General features: G+C 43.8%; 1 protein-coding gene across 1 annotated transcript in view; it reads right to left on the reverse strand.

The window, feature by feature from the left end:
* Window positions 1-3,089: 3,089 nt before the first annotated feature.
* ABCA4 (ATP binding cassette subfamily A member 4) overlaps window positions 3,090-14,629 on the reverse strand; it is a 184,966-nt gene continuing 173,426 nt past the window's right edge. Inside the window, exons 51-52 of the transcript XR_013827457.1 lie at window positions 4,248-4,368; window positions 3,090-3,150 (exon numbers count right to left, since the gene is read on the reverse strand). The gene's annotated coding sequence lies outside the window, so the exon portion shown is untranslated. The remainder of the gene's footprint in view (window positions 3,151-4,247; window positions 4,369-14,629) is intronic.

The following is a 14,629-nucleotide window of genomic DNA, read 5'->3' on the forward strand; positions in this document are numbered from 1 at the left end:
GCTTAGAGTCTGGTGGGATAATATACACAATAACTTATATGATATGTTGGAAGGTGATAAATACTATGGGAAAAATGGCAGAGCAGAGTAAGGAGGGTTTGGAGTGCAGGTAGGTAGGGTTGGCAAATGTGTTACAATTTTAAAAATGTTTCAGGTGAGAACTCATTTAATTTTAGACAGAAACCCAAGTACTGCGGTTGGTGCAGAATAGAATCGTTAAAAGAAGGGACATGGAGGGCGCAATAAGAAATAAAGCATATGGTTGAAACAAATTGCCTTGATTCATTATTCCTTCTCATAATGAGTTGTGTTCAATTTTGTGTGGTCAGCACCAGACAAGGGTAATGTCAGCACTAACTCTGAATCAGGTTCTCAGCTAATTTGAGGCAGGCTTAAAATAAAGTACTGACCAAAAACCCAGCACAGTAATGTGACATTGTAATCATGTGGTCTGCTAGGTGATCCAAGGACGGATAGAGCACTAGATAGGTGTGGAAGAAGCCCCCTTGGAAATGGGGTCCGTGAGGCCAGCACTGAACCTAGAATTGGCAGATTTATCTTTTCTTCCCTCGTTACAGAGCTGGATGTTGACATTCTTGAGATGTTGTACTCATTTGTTTCTGTAGGAAGAAGCTTCAAACAAACCCTGGGGTCCATCAAAACATGCACATTCCTCAGAGAGCTGTGTTAAAGTCTTATTGAAGTGACTGTTACACGAACCAGCAAGAGAGACTTAGAACTGAGGGTAGGTTTAGAAGACGTTTGGTCATCTACTTCAACACCTCATTTTATAGATGCAGGAATTGCCCAAAGACGCTGCAGAGAATTAATGGGTATCAGGTCTCCTGACTTCTTATATGGTGTTTTCCCCACCATATTGGTCTGTCCATATTATAATTTTGTGCTTAGAGTTTGGAGTTAACCATAATTTTTATGAATAAATATTAAGAGTGACTAAGAACCCTGCCCCTCATAGGGGTGAGTCTGGCAGCCATGTTTCTACCAGGTAACCCTGCTCCATAACTAACTGGATTAGTTGGAACCATTCACTTCTCCTTCCGAGAATTTGGCCTGAGTCCCAAAGTTGGGAACTGAGTCATGAAAGCTGCCTCAGCTGTCAAAGGAAGGTCTTTAAATTCCCTACAAGCTGTCCTCCCCTAGTTCTTGGATTTCATCCTTCCAATAAAACCCTTGCTTTATTGATGCTAACTCAGATTTGTTTCTGTTATTTGCAACCAAAAAAGTCTTCGCCAAGAATCTTAGAAGCTGAGGACTAAGCACATCATTTATTTTCAGATAAGAGTTTTGTTTCTTGGTTTATTCTTTTGCAGTACGCGGGCGCTTCACTGCTGTGGCCTCTCCTGTTGCGGAGCACAGGCTCCGGACGCGCAGGCTCAGCGGCCATGGCTCATGGGCCCAGCCGCTCCGCGGCATGTGGGATCTTCCCGGACCGGGGCACGAACCCGTGTCCCCTGCAGCGGCAGGCGGACTCTCAACCACTGCACCACCAGGGAAGCCCCAGATATGAGTTTTAGATTTAGAAGTCATGGTTCTTTAATATAGGTTACTACGACATTACCATTTCGGTTATGATGTTAAATTATGAGGGCGTGTATTAAGACTCAGTCTACTTGGAACTATGAAGAGATTGAGCAATCACTGTGAGGGGCTTGTCCTCCAAAAAACTTATTTTCTTTTGTGTTCTGTTAAGATCACAAGAGTCTTGACTTGTGTATTAATAATACTTATATGAGACAGTGTGGAAAAATGCTTGAGTTGAGTGTTCCAGAGGACAAACTCATTTCAAAAGCAATCTCAGTTTCTTCATCTGTAAAGTAGCCATAATGATACCTTCATCACTATGTGAAGAAGAGTAAATTCTATTGAATGAAATAAAATAACGTGGGTGTTTAGAGCGGCAGACTTTGGTTCAGATCCTACTCTGCCTCTCACTAGCTGGATGAGTTTGGCAGATCATTCAATCTCCCAGAGCTTGAGTGGCCTCATCTAAAAAGCAGGGATAAGAATAAATACTTCACAGGATTATTTTGAAAGCTTTTTGCTTGTAATGGGAACTTGACAATTGTTAATGTTCCTCCCACACCTATTATGTCCTTTCAGGCTTCTCTGTTTGCCATGGGTGGGTTACAGAGTCATAGGCTTTGTCAGATGATTGTTACAGCTTGGGTAGTTGGAGGTTATAACCTAAGATGACAATTTGAGAATGGGAAGGACTCAGCCCAACCCATGTGAAGTACAGTCTCTGAGAGGGACCAGGCAGGTGCACACAAAGCCTTTTGTATGGCTGTTAAGATGAAGGGCAGACCAGCTGTGTGTGTGTGTTTGTGTGTGTGTGTGTGTAAATATTGGTCTCCTGAAACTCATTATGTCATATGGTGTCTGAAAACTCTGTGCATTTCTGAGTAGTGTCTCTGAGCTGAGGGCACTTGGGAAGGGTGGAAGCGTGGCAGTGGGGTCCCTGACTTTGATACCTGCCTTAATGGCACTGTATAAATATGCTGGGGGTCATCCTAGGCCAGTAGGCCACACAAGACCAATAGGTAGAGTTTTTGTTGTAATCTTTTTTTTTTAATAATTTATTTTATTTATTTATTTTTGGCCGCGTTGGGTCTTCGTTGCTGCGTGCGGGCTTTCTCTAGTTGCAGTGAGCGGGGGCTACTCTTCACTGCGGTGCGCAGGCTTCTCATTGCAGTGGCTTCTCTTGTTGCAGGGCATGGGCTCTAGGCATGCGGGCTTCAGTACTTGTGGCACGCAGGCTCAGTAGTTGTGGCGCACGGGCTTAGTTGCTCAGCGGCATGTGGGATCTTCCCGGACCAGGGATTGAACCTGTGTCCCCCGCATTGGCAGGTGGATTCTTAACCACTGAACCACCAGGGAAGCCCTGTTGTAATCTTTGTTTACATCAGAGGGAAATGCTTGACTATAAGACAGAGAAACAGCTGTGTCTTCTGGGCAAGGCAGCAAACCAAGGCATCGTAAGTATGGTGTGGTGGAAAGAAAGTGTGGTGGAAACAATATGGGGACTGTGGCAGACAGATCTGGGTGAATCCCAACTCCACTACTTACCAGTTATATTATTTTGAATCTCTGAGCCTCAGGTTAAGCCTCTTGAAGTTGGGATAATAATATCTAGAATTCAATGACATAAAAGGAATGTCATGTATGTGGAAGTGCCTGACATATATGTCCTTACTTTTAACAAAATAGCTATAAAATGACACAAACATATCATTTTGAAGCCTACTTAAAAGTCTGTTTTAATTAAAATAAACCAATTCCTAGATCTTAAAGTTCTCTTGAGATTTTAGTTATCTTTATCCCAGGTCAGAATGCATAGTGACAGGGCCAACCAGCTGGGCCAGTTCCAGACCCCTGTGCCCAGACATCACAGGCAGTAGACAGACAATCATCATTGGATTGTCCTGACCTCTTGGCCTCTGTACCAAGACATATGGGTACTTGGCTTGGTCTCACTAATGCCAACCTCTCAATTCCTCATGTTAATTAATTGTAATGACTTTAGTTCTTTAGAGTAAATAGTATCCTTGTTGGCTATCTCTTCAAGTTTTAATCATGGTATTCAAAGTTAATTACAAAAGATCAACTCTCTAGAAACTCAGTAATTATAAATGTTTTTGACACCTATGTCAAAACTTACCTTTCAATTAATAATATCAGGTTGATGTTTCTTAGATTTTTTAAGGTATCAACTACATACTCACAAATGTCATTAGATTACACACACACACACACACACACACACAAATTATGTTTAAATGTTTATGGCCTAGAAACTGACCAACAAGTTAACATAGAAAAGCCAAAATGGGGCTTCCCTGGTGGCGCAGTGGTTAAGAATCCTCCTGCTAGTGCAGGGGACACGGGTTCGTGCCCTGGTCCAGGAAGATCCCACATGCTGTAGAGCAACTAAGCCCGTGCGCCACAACTATTGAGCCTGCCCACTGCAATTACTGAAGCCCACGCGCCTAGAGCCCATGCTCCGCAACAAGAGAAGCCACCGCAATGAGAAGCCCGCGCACCGCAACGAAAAGTAGCCCCCGCTCGCCACAACTAGAGAAAGCCTGCACTCAGCAATGAAGACCCAATGTAGCCAAAAATAAATTAAAATTTTAAAAAATTAAAAAAAAAGAAAAACCCAAATGTTTGAGGTAGGCCCCCTGTAGCTGATTTAAATGGAATCATCTCCTAATGGCTGTTTAAAGCACCTGAATAAGACGATTTTTCCAGTTTCTTCTCTAGATCCTCAATGGTGTCTTGCCAGGTAGTCCGTGAGGCTCCATCCCACCAAATTCCAGTCAGGATTCAGCTGGCAAAGGGGCAATCCTGCTAAGCATAAGCCAAAAAAATTATCTGGGGAGAGTTCAGGAGACAAAGGTCCCAGTCTAGGGTCTGGTGCCTGGGCAACAGCAGATCTGAGCTGTTAGCACTTTGGCGGGGGCTGAGAGTGAGGGCTAGCCCACCCCCACGGAGGCCTCTTGGTCATTTCAGACCTGCTCATCTGAGTAGCTGCTTGGTGCAGGGAGCCAGAAAAAAGAAGCCCAAGACAGGGTTCTTGCCCTCTGAGATGGTAGACTATGAAACAAAATGTTATGGACCACAGCATTGTCCAACTTTGGGAGAGATGAGACTTTTGCTGTGGAGGAGGCATGGGAAGATTGAACAGGTGCTGGGCTCTGAAGGCGCATCGGGCTTGGATCTTGGGTTGGGCATGGGTGGTGAACCAGGGAGAACATCACCCAGACTTCTGTGCTGTCAGTCAGCATCAGTCAGCCTGCATTTCTTTTTTTTTTAAATTTTTTGGTCACACCGTGCGGCATGGGGAATCTTAGTTCCCTGACCAGAGATCGAACCCACACCCCCTGAATTGGAAGCGTGGAGTCTTAACCACTGGACCGCCAGGGAAGTCCCAGCCTGGATTCTTATCATGCTCAGAATCACCAGGTTATAAGAAGGCAATTTCTGCAGAACTGCAGCTCAGTTGATTTGGCAGTTCCAGAAAATGAGTGTGCAGGCTCTTGGTTGGAATGTCATTGTTGTAGCCATCACAAAATATTTATCAGTGTATTTATCACCATTGGCTGCAAGAAACTAGGCCACGCTAATCAGGATGGGTTCGGTTCTCTGAGATGCCATAAGAGGTATCCCAGGGGTAAACAGCTGACATGGCCTGCACCCAAATCCCCCTGGGTCTTTGTTAACCAAAGGAGCACAAGTTCTGTCCCGTCAGGAGCTCCTGGAGGCCTGACTAGACTAGACATGGATCTGATCCAGGCTTCAGCCCCCAGCAGAGCCTGTGTCCTCCAGCACCCAGAAGTCCATCAGTGGACTTGGGGCCCCAAGGCTTCCATGATTTCAAAATCAGCACCCCTTGCTGCCCCGGGTTTGGGGCTACAAAGGTCCAAACAACAGTCCAGGAGCACGCAGGCATAACTCTCCCAGTGGCCTCTCTTCTCAGGAGACTGTCTCTTTCAGAGCCAACTCCGAGCTTTGTAGGCTCTGGGCAACAGAAGGTTACTGGAGGATTATCAAAGGATTAGGGGGCTTTGCTGAGTGAGCATGTATGGGTACTTTCTGCCAGAGTGATTTTTCTGAAACAGATCTGATCATGCCACCCCTCTATGGCTCTGTGTCTCCTGCAGCTGTATTTGAAAAAGTGTTGCCCAACCATACTCTGCATCGAACTCACCCAACCGATGGAGTAGTTATTAAAATGCAGATTCCTGAGTCTACTCCCTCATTGGTTGAATCTGAATTTCTGTGTGCAGCTTTCAGGAAGCACAGTTAAAACAAGCTCCCCACTAAAGTCAGAGAACCAAAGTATATTACAGGATAAAGTCCAAACTGCTTAGCCTGGAGGACAAGGCCCACCAGGATGTTGCTATGCCTGTCTCTATCTTCTCACCCCTCCTGGAAGCACTTACCTACCCTGCACCCCCAGTGGTGCACCTCATAGAATTAGGGTCCCCCTCTCACCCCCATGATGTTCCTACTACTTAGAACACCCTCCTTCCCAGCCCCACTTCCCTTCCCCTTGTTACTCCTTAATTCTTAACAATTAGCTCAGCCATTGTCTTCTCTGGATTAGACATGCCTCCTCTAGGTACCTCTTAGTGGTGCCCACACTGACTCATAACTGTTTGGTACTTGTCTTTCTTCCCATTGGACTATGAGCTCCATGAGATGGGGCCATGTCTTGTCCTGGTTTCCAAGCGTGTGTTATGTTCCCTGGCCCTTAGTAGAGGCTCAGAAACAGTTGGGAATAAATCAAGTTTTCAAGTTAGAGGTACCAAAGCCTTGGGTCTATTTGGGTTGAGTACATCTTCTTAACAAAACTCAAATATTGTCGGTGGTGATTGTTTTTAAATTCTAATCTCTCAAAGACAACGATGGGAATAATAAAGAAGTAATAAACTTAGGCTATGAGACAAATTATATACACTTTACTGGAGATTGTTAGGCATTATATGTGCAACAAATTTCAAATGGAGGTACAATCATGGTGTGGCCCTGTCCTAACTGTACAAAATCACACTCAGGGGGCTGGAGTTAGATGGCGGGGGTGTTGGACGGGTGGGCCACCGCTGGGAGTTGAGGAACCCAGGGCTGAAGCTAAGATAGGGGGTCAGGACCTCCAAGGAGAAAGGAGTCAGAGGTCTGGGTCAGCACTGGCAGGTGTCCTGAGGGTGGTTGCTTCCAGCATTAAGTAACCTTACCAAATCCTGAAGGTAGCAGTTTGCAGAGGCACAAACACCACTATCATCGGGAGTCAGGAGCTGGGTAAAAAGTGGGCCAAGAATGGTGAAGAGTTTGGAAAAGGCAGGCCAGCACTTCTCTCCAGGAGCCCTTGGGGTAGCACGCCAGGCCTCCATGATGGGGTTTTATAACAAAGGCCTTGTTTTGGGCAGTCAGCTGAAGGTAGCTGTGGGCCCTGGGCACATGTTCATGGGAACATGACATCTAGGGGAGGATGGGCATCTGGACAGGATGGCCAGGAACCCCTGATAAAATTCTTACCAGCCTCCCGCCTCTTTCTCCCTTTAAAAATAAACAGCAGAAATTTATTTCTCACAGTTCTGGAGTCTGGAACTCTGAGGTCAGGGTGTCAGCACAGGAGAGTTCTGGTGAGGATGCTTTTCTGGGTCACAGACTCCTGACTTCTCACTGTATCTTCATGTGGCCAAGAGCAGAGAAAGGAAGCAAGCCTCCTTGTTCTGTCTCTGCCTCTGGCACTGACCACGGCTTTTGTGGTTTTGGAGAAGGCCACCATCCCTCTTCCTGCTCTGGCCAACCGTAAATGGTGACATTTTCATCAACTGCCCTGTCCCCCCAGTGAAGTCATCTCATGCAATGGTGAGCCTCTGAGTCTGCATGTTTGAAACTTCAGTAACACTCTGAAAGCTGTGGGCCGCTTTACAGCAGGTGTCTCTGATACAAGATGCAGGTCCCTAAACACTGCTGCCTGTTTCACCTCTGCACACTTTTTTTTTCAACCTTGGCTTGACAGGAAGCTCCTGTTTGGCCTCCCTGGATTAACTGAGTCTCTTCCCAGAGCCCCGGGGAGTGTCAGCACTGGAGTGTTTATTCCAAATGTCTCACCACTCATCCTTCTTTAGCTTTCTTAAATCCTTTTGTCTTTTTATTTCCAGTTTGGCCAGTACCTGCCATTCTTTTCACCTCATCAAAAGGTTGAATGAAACAATGTTTGTTCACCAGATTTCCCATGGAACCATGCTTCTGGGGAGTATCAGAGAGGCAAATTGTTTCTGTGTTCTCCAGCCTCTGTCCTGGGCCTTGGTCCTCCCAGTTTGGCTGTGTGCATGACCTTGGGCGTGTGCCTGCCTCCAGGTGGCCACCCTCACCCCCCCGTCCCCTGTACTCTGTTTCATCATCATTTCAACCCCTTCTCCATCCAACCTTGCTGTTCCAATCCCAGAGTTTGTTTCTCCTAGTGTTTTAAGCTCTGCAGTGCCCTTTGTTGGTCATTGTAGATGTACTGTGCTTTTGAGAAGAGGGTCTGACAAGTATATACATGCAATTTTGGGCCTTTGCTTGATACTGGTCTGTTGCTCTGGTACTTTTTTTAATTAAAAGGGAGGGAGGTATGAGCGTGGGCTGAAGACAGGACTGGGGTCATCAAGACTTGAGCCTGATCTATCTCTGACATTGAGTTTCCCTCTGGCCTTGGGTGAGTTCCTTAAATTTTGAATGAAGACTCTAATGAAGGGTCCAGGAGTTTCTTGGGGACATGCTAAATATTGTTGAAAACACTAATTATTGAAAATATCTTCTCAACGGCACAGCTGTATCCACTGGCAAATGCCAAATTTCTTTTTGCAAGTCCAGGGTCAGATACCCTAGCTTCCCTCTGCTTGAGCACCGTCAGATAGCTGTCTCATTTTTCATCAAAATAGGAATAGCAGGCATGGGCATTCACTAATTGTAGCTATTAAAAAAAAAGACAAACTCCTGAGCAAATTCAAGTAGAATGTGATTGTGAAAGCCAAGCCCTGTTGCCAAAGAAAGGTGTGTGTGTGTGTGTGTGTGTGTGTGTGCGCGCGTGCGCGCGCTCTGGGCTACCCGCTATGTTATGTAATATCTGATCCTTGACCCCTGGATGTTATCCAGTGAGTAGCTGGTTGGATTTGGGGTCTAACATGCCTTGGGAGCTGTTCATAGCCTTGCTGGGAACTAGATGACTATGGCGTTTCAATCCTGCTTGATAAACAGTCTCTTCCCCTGGTCCATCTGACACAGCCTGGCTGGTTTGCAGGGCCGGCAATCGCCTACTGTGTCTCTAGAGAAAGGCTCTGAATGGTCAGCGAGGAGCTGCCACAGAGCTCTTGGCAGCCCGTCCCAGGTTTGCAGGAAGGGTTTTGGGGAATTTTGAGGACATCTATTCTTCTATGCAGGGATTTACAGGCTTTCTCTGTTAAGGAACTTTAACATTCTAAGCAGCTGCTTGAGTTTTTTGGAGGGAACGTATGTATTACTTCCACTCTAAGCCAGGCTCTTCCCTTGGGGCTGGGCCAAGGCCTGTTGCTGCCAGTGCGCAGGGCCTAGGGGACCGCTACAGCATTGGATTTGTCTAGAACAGCCTATTTTTAGCTGTTGGGTGAATCAAAATGGTATTTGTATCACACCACCTAAGTCAACCAAGCTAGGCTGCTGTAATGTAACCAAGATACAGACTAATTTGAGGCACCTAATGGTAGGGGGCAGTGGGCTGCACTGCTAGACAGCTCTGCTCCACACACACACTCAGGGCCCAGAGTCTTTCCATCTTGTGGCTCTGCCATCCTGAATCCTTAAGCTTGTTTCCATGGTTACCACAAAAGCAAGTTCCAGTCAGCAGAGTTGGGGAAAGAGCATGGAGGGGCCCTCCTGGTCCGATGTCACACCTGTCACTTCCACTCCATTCTGCTAAAGAGAGCATAGTGACCAGGCCACATGTGCCACAAGGCTTGAGTAATGCTGTCTCTACCTGGGCAACTTGGCACCAAGTCACCGCTCTGTTATTGTGGAAGAAGAAGTGAATGGATGTAGTGCATAGCTAGCAGCCTCCCCATAGCCTATTCTTTTAAATCATTAAGATACTTTACGAGTTCTGTGTTCAAAGCCTGCCCTCGGGGCTGGATTCATGGGTGGGAGGCCTGTGCGCTTGTGCTTGGTTTAATGCCCGGCTATTGCCATTTGAAATTCTAAATAATTTTTTAATAAGCTTTCATTTTTCACTGGGCCCGCAAAATTATGTAGCCAGTTCTGCCTGCCATTTCCCAAATTAGCATTTTCATTCTGCCCTATTCAATATTAACTGAAAATCCATTTTATAGTAAGACAATCACGAAAGGTCACAGGAGAGATGGGATGCAAAGGTGAGTAAGGTTCAATATCTGGCATCTTCCAATTCAGCAGAGGGGTGAGAGAAGTGGAGCAGTTATCATTCAGAAGAGTCCTCCACACGCTGCTGTGAATATTCCTGGGGTGGCCTCTGATGGTGGTGGTGTTGTCAGGGGGTAGCGGGTGCTGGTGTCATATATTAGCTCTGGATACGATAGTTTTTAAATGAATTGTTTCCAGCCTACAACAAATAGAGAGAGTAATCTTACAACTATCTATGTATCCACCCCTTAGTTTTGTCAACTCTTAATATGTTACCATGCTTGCTTCAGATATTTTTAAGAAATTTGAAAATTACACATATAGTTGAGGCTCCTTTGTGTCTCTTCCTGAATCTCATTCCCCTCCCTCCCACCTAGAAGCGATCATGTCCTAAACTTGGTGTTCATATTCCTCAAGCATAGCATTTTTCACTGCTTATATATGTATCTATAAATAATTTTTAGTACTTTCACATGTTTTAAATTTTATAAAAATAGCAGCATACCCTATTCATTCATTAATTCAACAAATACTTACTGAGTAGCTACTATGGCCAGACACTGTTTTCAGCACTGGGGGTGGGGGAAATGCTGGCCAAGTCCACCGAGCAGGCCGTCACCATTGCTGGTGTGCTGCAGTCTGTCACCGAGTGTACCAAGCAGATCTGCCTAGGCATGCTGGAGATGCTCTCCCAGTCCCCAGAATGGAGAGTCAAGACCATTTTGTACCAGCCCATGCCAGATAGCCCTCTAGTCATCTGTGAGGGTGGCCAAGTTTGGTGCAGAGATGCTGCAGGCTACCCCACACCATCTATGACCTGAAGGGACCACCTCTAAATGCCTACTCAATCCAAGGACAACACACCATTTCTCCACTCCATCTGGCTAAGCTGAACCCGGTGGCAAGACAACATTCTCCCTTTGCCGTGATGCACGGTGAGACTGGATTTACCAGAATTGACTCCAGCCTTCCAGAGATCAAGGCTATTGGGCAAGTTTGGATGCATTTAGTCAAACTACCCATGAACTCACCATTCCAAATAGCTTAATTGGCTGCATAGTCAGGCACCAAGGCACCAACATTAATGACATCTGCCAGATGTCCAGGGCCTAGATCAGAACTGCCAACCCAGTGGAAGGCTCTCCTGGAAGGTAGATTACTGTCACTGGTTCTGTTGCCAGTATTAGTCTGGCCTGGAATCTAATCAATGCCAGGCTATCCTCTGAGAAGGCATGAGGTGCAGCTAGAATGGTGTAGGTTCACTCATAACCCCTTTATGCTGTATTCTCACAATCCAGCTGTGTAATTTCTGGCCAGTGATTTCCAGGTTTTAAATTATTTCTAAGTGTTCAGTTTCTACACAACTTTATCTTCCCCAGGAATTTAAAAATCACATTCTCTGTTCAGTTGTTAATGCTGGGATTCATATTTAGCTTATTTTATCAGCTTTTCTCTGTTTTTAGTTTTTTTTTTTTTGGTTTTTTGGATCATGGATTTTATTTATGTTTGTTGATAAGAAATGTAAGAGCAGAATGTTAAATTCAGTTTAGTTCTGTAATGTCAAGAATTAAAAATAAAAAATGGTTTGGTTAGTAACAACCAGAAAAAGTAAGAGACTAAACAAAAATTCCTGCCCTCATGGAGTTTGTATTCTAGAGGAGCAGAGAGACAATAAGCAAGAAGAGAAAGTAAAAACATATAGAATGTTTGATAGTGATAACTGCTAAGGATATAAGAAAAAGCAGAGAAGGGGGTATGATGTCAGGATGGGGATGGGCAGTTGAAATTTTAGACTGAGTAGCCAGGAAGGCCTTGCTTTTTCTATCCTGCTGCCATTAGATATTTTTTCTAACCATTAAGTTTTGAGATTTATCAATTTTGAAATACATACTTTTAATTAGTTCCTTTCCACTGCTTCAGGACATCAATAGCATGAATTGGACATAATTCATTTATCAATTCTTTGGTTGATTAATATCCAGATTGATTTTTGATATTCTGCTCTTAGAAACAAGGCTACAAAGAGTACACCTGAGCGTGTCTCCACATGCACTAATACAGAATAGGCCTAGGAGGAGACTGTTGGGCCAGTGGACATGCGTGTCTTCAACTTCATTAGATGCTTCCAAACTGCTGTTCAAAATGATCATATCCATGTACACTCTGAAGAAAAGGGCTGCCATAGCAGACCTGAAGCTGCTGCATTCTAGAAGGGCCTGCCTGCTAGGTTGGCCCTTGGCTGGTGCCTGCGAACTCAGATTTCTGGAGTGTTCTCACTGTTCTTTAACAGATAAGGGTGGTTACCTGTGCCTCAACTGTGCAACACTGTTGTTTATGCAGAGCACCTGCTTTCCCTCTGGGAGTCTGGAATTTTGGAACCTGCTAGTTGGAAAGTGCTTATGTGACAAAATAAAAACCTTGGGTGTTGCGTCACTAATGGGCTTCCTGGGGCAGAAACACCCATGTGTTGCTGTGTTTTTGCTGCTGTGAAATGACTTTTTATTTGGATTTTCATTTCCTTGACTATTAGTGAGGTTAAGCATCTTTTCATATGTTTAGTGACTGTCTGAGTTCCTCTTCTGTGATGTGCCTATCATATTCTTTGCTCACTTTTCTTTTGGGTGTTTGTCTTATCTTACTGCATCATAGGAGTTCTTTATATCTGGATACTAACCTTCTGTTCCTTCTGTGTATTGAAAAATAATTTCTCTTTAGGGTCCGTCTTTATTTTTTAGAGTGTGTTTTGTTTTATGGAAGTTTTTCATTTTAATGTATTCAAGTTAATTATTCTTTCCCCTGTGGTATGTGTGTGTGTGCGCACGTGCACGTATGTGTTTGTCTTGTTGTGTGTCTTCTTCTTTTTTAAATTTAATTTATATTTTTATACAGCAGGTTCTTATTAGTCATCAGTTTTATACACATCAGTGTATACATGTCAATCCCAATCGCCCAACTCATCACATCACCACCCCCACCCCCCGCCGCTTTCCCCCCCTTGGTGTCCATACGTTTGTTCTCTACATCTGTGTCTCAACTTCTGCCCTGCAAACCGGTTCACCTGTACCATTTTTCTAGGTTCCTGCAACTTTACCAAATTCATTGCTTAGCTCTAGTAGTTTTCTGGTGGCATCTTTAGGATTCTCTATGTATAGTATCATGTCATCTGCAAACAGTGACAGTTTTACTTCTTCTTTTCCTATTTGGATTCCTTTTATTTCTTTTTCTTCTCTGATTGCCGTGGCTAGGACTTCCAAAACTATGTTGAATAATAGTGGTGAGAGTGGACATCCTTGTCTTCTTCCTGATCTTAGAGGAAATGCTTTCAGTTTTTCACCATTGAGAATGATGTTTGCTGTGGGTTTGTTGTACATGGCCTTTATTATGTTGAGGTAGGTTCCCTCTCTGCCCACTTTCTGGAGAGTTTTTATCATAAATGGGTGTTGAATTTTGTCAAAAGCTTTTTCTGCCTCTGTTGAGATGATCACATGGTTTTTGTTCTTCAATTTGTTAATATGGTGTATCATACTGATTGATTTGCATATATTGAAGAATCCTTGCATCCCTGGGATAAATCCCACCTGATCATGGTGTATGATCCTTCTAAATGTGTTGTTGGATTCTGTTTGCTAGTATTTTGTTGAGGATTTTTGCATCTATATTCATCAGTGATATTGGTCTGTAATTTTCTTTTTTTGTAGTATCTTTGTCTGGTTGTGATGGGTGATGGTGGCCGCATAGAATGAGTTTGGGAGTGTTCCTTCTTCCTCAATTTTTTGGAAGAGTTTGAGAAGGATCGGTGTTAGCTCTTCTCTAAATGTTTGACAGAATTCACCTGTGAAGCCATCTGGTCCTGGACTTTTCTTTGTTGGAAGATTTTTCATCACAGTTTCAATTTCATTACTTGTGATTGGTCTGTTCATATTTTCATTTCTTCCTGGTTCAGTCTTGGAAGGTTATGCTTTTCTAAGAATTTGTCCATTTCTTCCAGGTTGTCCATTTTATTGGCATAGAGTTGCTTGCAGTAGTCTCTTAGGATGCTTTGTATTTCTGCGGTGTCTGTTGTAACTTCTCCTTTCTAATTTTATTGAGTCCTGTCCCTCTTTTTCTTGATGAGTCTGGCTAATGGTTTATCAATTTTGTTTATCTTCTCAAAGAACCAGCATTTAGTTTTATTGATCTTTGCTATTGTTTTCTTTGTTTCTATTTCATTTATTTCTGCTCTGATATTTATGATTTCTTTCCTTCTGCTAACTTTGGGTTTTGTTTGTTCTTCTTTCTCTTGTTCCTTTAGGTGTAAGGTTAGATTGTTTATTTGAGATTCTTCTTGTTTCTTGAGGTATAGCTATAAACTTCCCTCTTAGAACTGCTTTTGCTGCATCCCATAGGTTTTGGATCGTCGTGTTTTCATTGTCATTTGTCTCTAGGGATTTTTTGATTTCCTCTTTGATTTCTTCAGTGATCTCTTGGTTATTTAGTAACGTATTGTTTAGCCTCCATGTGTTTGTGTTTTTTACATTTTTTTCCCCTGTAATTCATTTCTAATCTCATAGCATTGTGGTCAGAAAAGATGCTTGATATGATTTCAATTTTCTTAAATTTACTGAGCCTTTATTTGTGACCCAAGATGTGATCTATCCTGGAGAATGTTCTGTGCGCACTTGAGAAGAAAGTGTAATCTGCTGTTTTGGGGTGGAATGTCCTATAAATA

The sequence above is a fragment of the Stenella coeruleoalba genome (assembly GCF_951394435.1).
Source record: "Stenella coeruleoalba genome assembly, chromosome: 1".
Taxonomy (NCBI): Eukaryota; Metazoa; Chordata; class Mammalia; order Artiodactyla; family Delphinidae; genus Stenella; species Stenella coeruleoalba.